Source organism: Hippoglossus hippoglossus, chromosome 22 (assembly GCF_009819705.1).
Source record: "Hippoglossus hippoglossus isolate fHipHip1 chromosome 22, fHipHip1.pri, whole genome shotgun sequence".
Lineage (NCBI taxonomy): Eukaryota > Metazoa > Chordata > Actinopteri > Pleuronectiformes > Pleuronectidae > Hippoglossus > Hippoglossus hippoglossus.
Window position 1 is genome coordinate 12,382,171 of NC_047172.1, and position 6,233 is coordinate 12,388,403.

The following is a 6,233-nucleotide window of genomic DNA, read 5'->3' on the forward strand; positions in this document are numbered from 1 at the left end:
GCTACTTGCCGCTTTCCTTTTATGTGGCTACGCAAACCACAGTGGTTTAGTGGATGTTTGGTGCATTTTTGGTGCATTAACACATTGTTGTTGTGTTTAACCACAAGCACAGCAGCCAGGAGGGGTATTGTTCACAAGAGGCAGATTCACATTGTTACTATTATTGTTGGCTGTATCTGAAGATGATGTTGGCGACGACGAGGAGGGAAATCCCAAAGGTTTGGAGCCTCACTAAAGTGAAACCTCTCGTCTTCCTGTACCTGAGGCTGCGGCCGGCCCTGTTGGCGCTGAGTCCATGGAGGGGAAGTCAGAACCGAGCATTGCAGAAACGTCTCATTATCGCAAAATTTGGTGGAAGGATGCAGTAGAAGAACCCATCGCTTTCTTTAACAATGCTTTTTTTTTCTCAGAGAAATTTGTGAGAATTTATGGATTTTGATGAAAGAAATCAGGCATGTTTAGGGGACTGATATTAATGAACATGTTTAATTTGGTGCAGATCCACACATAAATACAGATCTAGTACATTTAAATGTGGTTTCATAGGGAGACTGATGGCCCTTGTATCTGTTAAAGATCTACAAGGTAAAAAAATCCCAAAGACTCAAATACCTCGTCCAAAGCACGCCCCACATTTACATAATGCTCTCTGTGTAGCTAGTGTGGCACGCCACCTACAAAAAACAGGAAAAGCAAGAGCGAAGGCCGACATTTCCTACACGTTGACCAAGCACAACAGAGTGGGCCAGCCGGCCAATCAAAGCAGGCTGAGAGACAGGAGCCAAAAGCAAGTGTTTCAGACAGAGGCTGAAAAGAGGAGCCGCAGCAATTGACAGTATGACTGACAGTGACGTGTATTCTGAACATTAGAGCATGTAACCCTTTTCAAGTAATAACACAAATTCTAATTATGAACCTGAATATGAGCATTATATGTTTCCTTTGAGCTAATATATTTGTTTACAGACATTTGCTTTTTCGTACATTCAGCACTATTTGGAGTCATGTTTCTGATCATCTGGTGAATCTAAGACCAATATTCCCCCTCCTTTAGCTCTGCTCTTTAGATTCTACCAAATCCTGAGGGAGGATCTGGCTCCTCAGCTGCTAAATGCTTCACTCTGTTCAACATCTCGTCACTAATTGTGTCCTTCTGCTGTTTGGAGTTAAGCAGGTTGTGCAAAGTGTTTTGTTTTTTTAAGAGCGGTGAGAGAGTCTGACAGCAAAAACATTGAGCTGAAACTTTTCATGTAAAGCTCCTGAACTCTTTTTACTGTCACGTTGTTTCCACAGTACCATTTCAAAAGTGTCCTGCATAAAACTGATGACTACGTACAAAAAAATGTACTTATAAAATGAAATAATAAATAAAATAAATTCTGTGTCTAAAAGTGAAGCCAGTGCGGAAATGCCTGAGACCTGTATTTTCTAGGTATGGAGCCACGGCAGTGTGGTCCCACTTATACAGGGGCTCCACCAGTGATGAGTCACTCTCATCTGTCAATCTGTCTATCTTTAAACTATCAAATAACAAATTTTAAATAAACTTATCGAGTAAAAACTAACACCGGGAAAAGCCTCAGTATGATGAGAACTACCATAACTGACAGAAAATATATTTGACATGTACTTTGACTGTTTAGTTTTGGCCATGTCCCGTCCACTTACATGGAGGAGGCAGAATTTTTGACCTATACTGCAGCCAGCCACCAAACCCTGATACTTTAGGCTCACTTTTAGGAAGCTGAATTAAATAAGGGAATTTGTCATTTCTTATGAATTCAATGTTTCATTTGCAAGAGGAGGAATGTGTTGTTTCTTCTTTCAAATAGTCATAGCCTTTAGAAAATGTAAGTCTAACCAGTGCTGTGCTACAAACATCTTTAAAAGTGACAGAGCCGACTTTACATCATAGCTGTTACCTCTTCCTATAAATAATCTCTCGGTGGATATTTTTGTAAACTTTTTGTTTACAGTGCACTGATGCCCTGGCAGCTCGTGGGCGGCTGGTCTGTAGCAGAATCTGAGCTGTGACTTTTCAAGCAGGGGCAAGTGGAGGACGGGATCAATAAAGTATCACTGTGTTATTTCGCTCGCAACGATGCCGTCTCTCTACCTTCAGAATGACAAATTCATCATCCACAGTGAATATCTCCCTGATGTGAGGCTTTCTGGGGCAAGATAAAGGACCAAATGTAGATCAGTGTGGAGGCATCTGTGATGAAGATGGTCGAGAGCAAACTAAGACAATACAAACGACCACAACTCTTAAGTGATGCTGTCATATTACATCTCTTAAACCAGGACATTGAGGTCTCCCTCAGGGATCAAACAGGTTAAATTCCCCTCATCTACCTAAACCCTGTCAAGGAAACTGTGGGTCAAATTTGTGATGTTGTGTTTTCTCTGATATACTACTAGCCTACTTCAGTGTTCCTTTCATTTTGCCTCCCTCAGTCTTTGCTGATAATTACCTGGCATTCGATAGAGCACATACCACCGCAAAGGCCCAACAGTTCCCTTATATTCAGTCAAGCTGCACCAGATTGCCCACACTAATAGATATCTGTCCCCTAAATATGCCTCATTTTTCATCATCCAGATCCATTCATTCCATGAAAAGGGGAAACTTTGGCAAGAAACTACTGTAATTTCAAAGATGGTGATAAAAAAAATCCTTTCTTTGGCCAAAAAGTTATTTCTTGGCCCATGTCCCATCCTTCCACCTAATTTCATGGAAATCCGTTCTTTAGCTTTTGGGTTATCATGCTGACAAAATAAATGACCTGACAAACCTCATTGTTGAAGGTAACCAACGCCACTCTTCATGTCTTGGCTCAGTCTCACTGCTCTCCCAGTATAATGTTGGTACGAAGCTGGTAGAGACGAGAACCAGAGCCAAAGGGAGAGCGGATGTTGGACAGGTTGCCAGAAGCACAACTTCAAATGAGTGTTTATGTATGTTCTGTGTCTGGCAGACGTATAATGAGCAAATTTTTGCTAACAAGTTCGACATATACACTTGGAAGTGTTGTGTTTGTGTTCACAGCTTTTTCTGATCCCCTCAGGTTGAATACGAAAAGTTGTTTTAACGCTGGATGAAGGAAGTATTAAATATCTCCAGTAGTGAGGACACAATGAACATGTGAGCGCACAATGAACATGTGAGCGCACAGCAATTTTACACATCTGCTCTATGTCTGTAGTGTGAGTGACTGAGTGAGTCAGTAAGTCACATCCATACTATGATAAAACCATCTCTTTCCACACAAGTACTTTGGCTCTCTAACGGAAAACACATATCACATGACCGCTCACCTACACTGGACATGCGTGCACAGATTGCTCGAATAGAAGCTTGTCTCCTTTGCATGTGAGCAGTTGTTTCAGCATTTAACTGCACAATAGCAAACCCAACAAGGTCAGCAACTCTTGTAATTAACCATGTTGCGTTCTGTATATGAAGCCGAGGAAAATGCTTGGTTGTTTTCTTCTGGTACGGGGTCATGTGATAGGAGCCTGACGAATCAGCGAAGGCTACGTCATGACTGCGGTTTTGAATGTCTACGTCATTGTTTGTAAACATTTCTGCCCATTCAGACTACAACGCGGCCCCAGAGTTTTCAAACTAAAACAGAGCTTCCAATCTTTTATGTTTTAGTGGCTCTAAAACTCTGGAGTAGTGTGGACACCAGGCGTATCTGTCATAGAGCTGATGTCTTTCAAATGAAAACACAGAAGTGTGAATGTAGCCTGAGTGAGTGAGTGAGTGAGTAAGTGGGTGAAGCCATTTTTTCACTGGTCAAAAAACCCACTAACACCCGCCAACATCTGGCTTTTATCTGCAGTGGGAATGGACACAATCAGCATTCACTCCGGGTCAAATGACTCTGCTCTACTCAGGTTTTTATCGGCTCTGGCTTTAAGCGGCAGTGATGGAAAAATTACAAACGGGTGAACATGAGAGGGGAGAGAGCACCTGAGCTTCTGGTGATGTTGAACATGACGCACCGGGCAATTGGAAAGGAGTCAATCGTCCTTTTTTAGCAGATGGGCCTACATTAAAAAAAAAAAAAGCTGTCTACTCACTAATTTTGGTGTAAAAGAAGTATCGCTGAGTGGGTGAGTGCTTCCTGCTTGCGGGAGGCATTCAGTCGTCGTGGTCGTCTCTCTGCAGTGCGTTGCAGTGTGTGTTTATTGCAGAGCAGGTCAGCTCTCAGCAGTCTACACTCCCTCAGCTTGGTTCACTGCTCATGCCTCATTAACTCAACACACTCGGCTCGTTTACAGCTGTTAATTACACAGTGTAAAGCTGACGGCGGTGAGGACAATCCGCATTTATTCCAGTAAAGCTTGATTCTGACTTCATGCTAAATTGATAACCCGGTGCCTCTCCAAATTGGTTTGTTGTTAAAAGACGGAAACTGCTGCTTGGAGCAGATATTGAAGTTTTCTTGTAAATTGAACACCCACTGAGGGAGTCCATGGAGCTGAGCGGTCGTCATCGACTGCGTGAGCGTGCGCGCGTGTGTGTGTGCGTGTGTATTTTGTGCACGTGTGTCACAACAGGCCAATCTTATCAGCAGCAGGCTTATAAATGAGGAGCTGGGACAGATCGCTCATCCATATTATTAGATTGCATGTGTCATTAAGAGAAAAGGATACAGTAAATGAGACTAATTAAGTGGGATACATGCTTCTATTTTCTGCTGTCATTAATCTGATGAGGAAAAAAAAACAGTGGAATATTCCTTTAGGGATTCATATATTTGATATAGTGCTCATTAGTGACTTGACAGTGATCGTATACTTAATAACATTTATGTGGCTGTTGCACTGGGACTCCGTGTGCTCCATGACTTTATGATGTAGTCAATCACATTTTATAGTGTTAATTCTAGGGCTACAGCTTCCATTTTCATTATTGATTAATCTATAGTTTTCTTGATTAAAATGTCATCAAATAGTAACAAAAGCCCAATGAGACATCTTTACGTGTCCAAAATCTAAAGATATTCAGTGTGCTATCATAATAGTGTCAATGATAGTTTTAACTGCACATAGAGGGACTTAAGTGTGCTATTTACACAGGGAATTTATAATGATCTTATTATTTCTGCAATATCACCATATGGATTTTTAATATAGTGAGTCTAAGTGGGCGTGCAATCGCCTGCTATAATTGTCCCTAAGGACCCAGTTGGCTTTCCTTCATGAAAGTTATCTGTGTTTTATTCATAGGAGTTTGATGCTTGTTTTATGTATTTTCCTCACTATTAAGAGAAGAATATGATGTAATTTATCCTTTGATTGTTTATATTATGAAGTCATTAGAGGGTTGACTGTTATGGCTCATTAGAGTGTGTTTTATGCACAGACATACTTCTGTTATATTTCAGTAGGGAATTCAGTGAGTTTAAAGTTAGTTTACAGTAATATCCGCATATGTTAACTCCCACAGGAGCTCTACTTTGTGTAGCAGGCAACAAGTGTATTATTCATCTTAGTGTACAGCTTATTTTCTATACAAGGCTCATTGTATGCACAGTGAGTGGTGTTACTTCTGTTATGTGTCAATATGGAGTGATTAAAGTTATGATACTGTAGTATTTTGATATAATGTAGCCCTAGTTTTTATAGTAGACAACCTGTGTTTCTATATTTCATCATAGTTTCAGCTTATTTTCTATATTCTCTCCTTGTTTGCCTCTTTATTAAGATCAAAATAATGAAGTACTTTAGTCTATGGTTGTGCATGTTACTGTATGGGCTCATAGACTATTTAAATAGTAATAAGACGGTTTAAAGTTATTTTACAGTTGTATCCTAATACAATATAGCTCTACTTTTTATAGTAGGCAACCGGTGTGTTGTTAATCATCTCGCACAGCTTATTCTCCTCCATTTCTCCTTGTTAAGTTCTGAGCATATTTTTGAATAACATCAGTAGAAAATAAATATTCCTCACTATATCACTGAAAGGTTTAGTTGATGTCTCTATTTTGAAGAAGTGGTCTTATTGGGAGGAGTTTGTTTTTGGCCCCTTGCTGCCAAAATAAACCCCAAATATTCCAATAATTGATCATATATTGATATTTTAGGACACGCTGCAGGAAACGCTGGATATGGAAGAATTCTGCGAAGTGTTGGAGTAGAGACAGAGTTTAGTCCCTGCAGGAGTATCACGCAGGGATGTCCCGGTGCATGTGAATGTGAATGCAGGCAGCGCATGG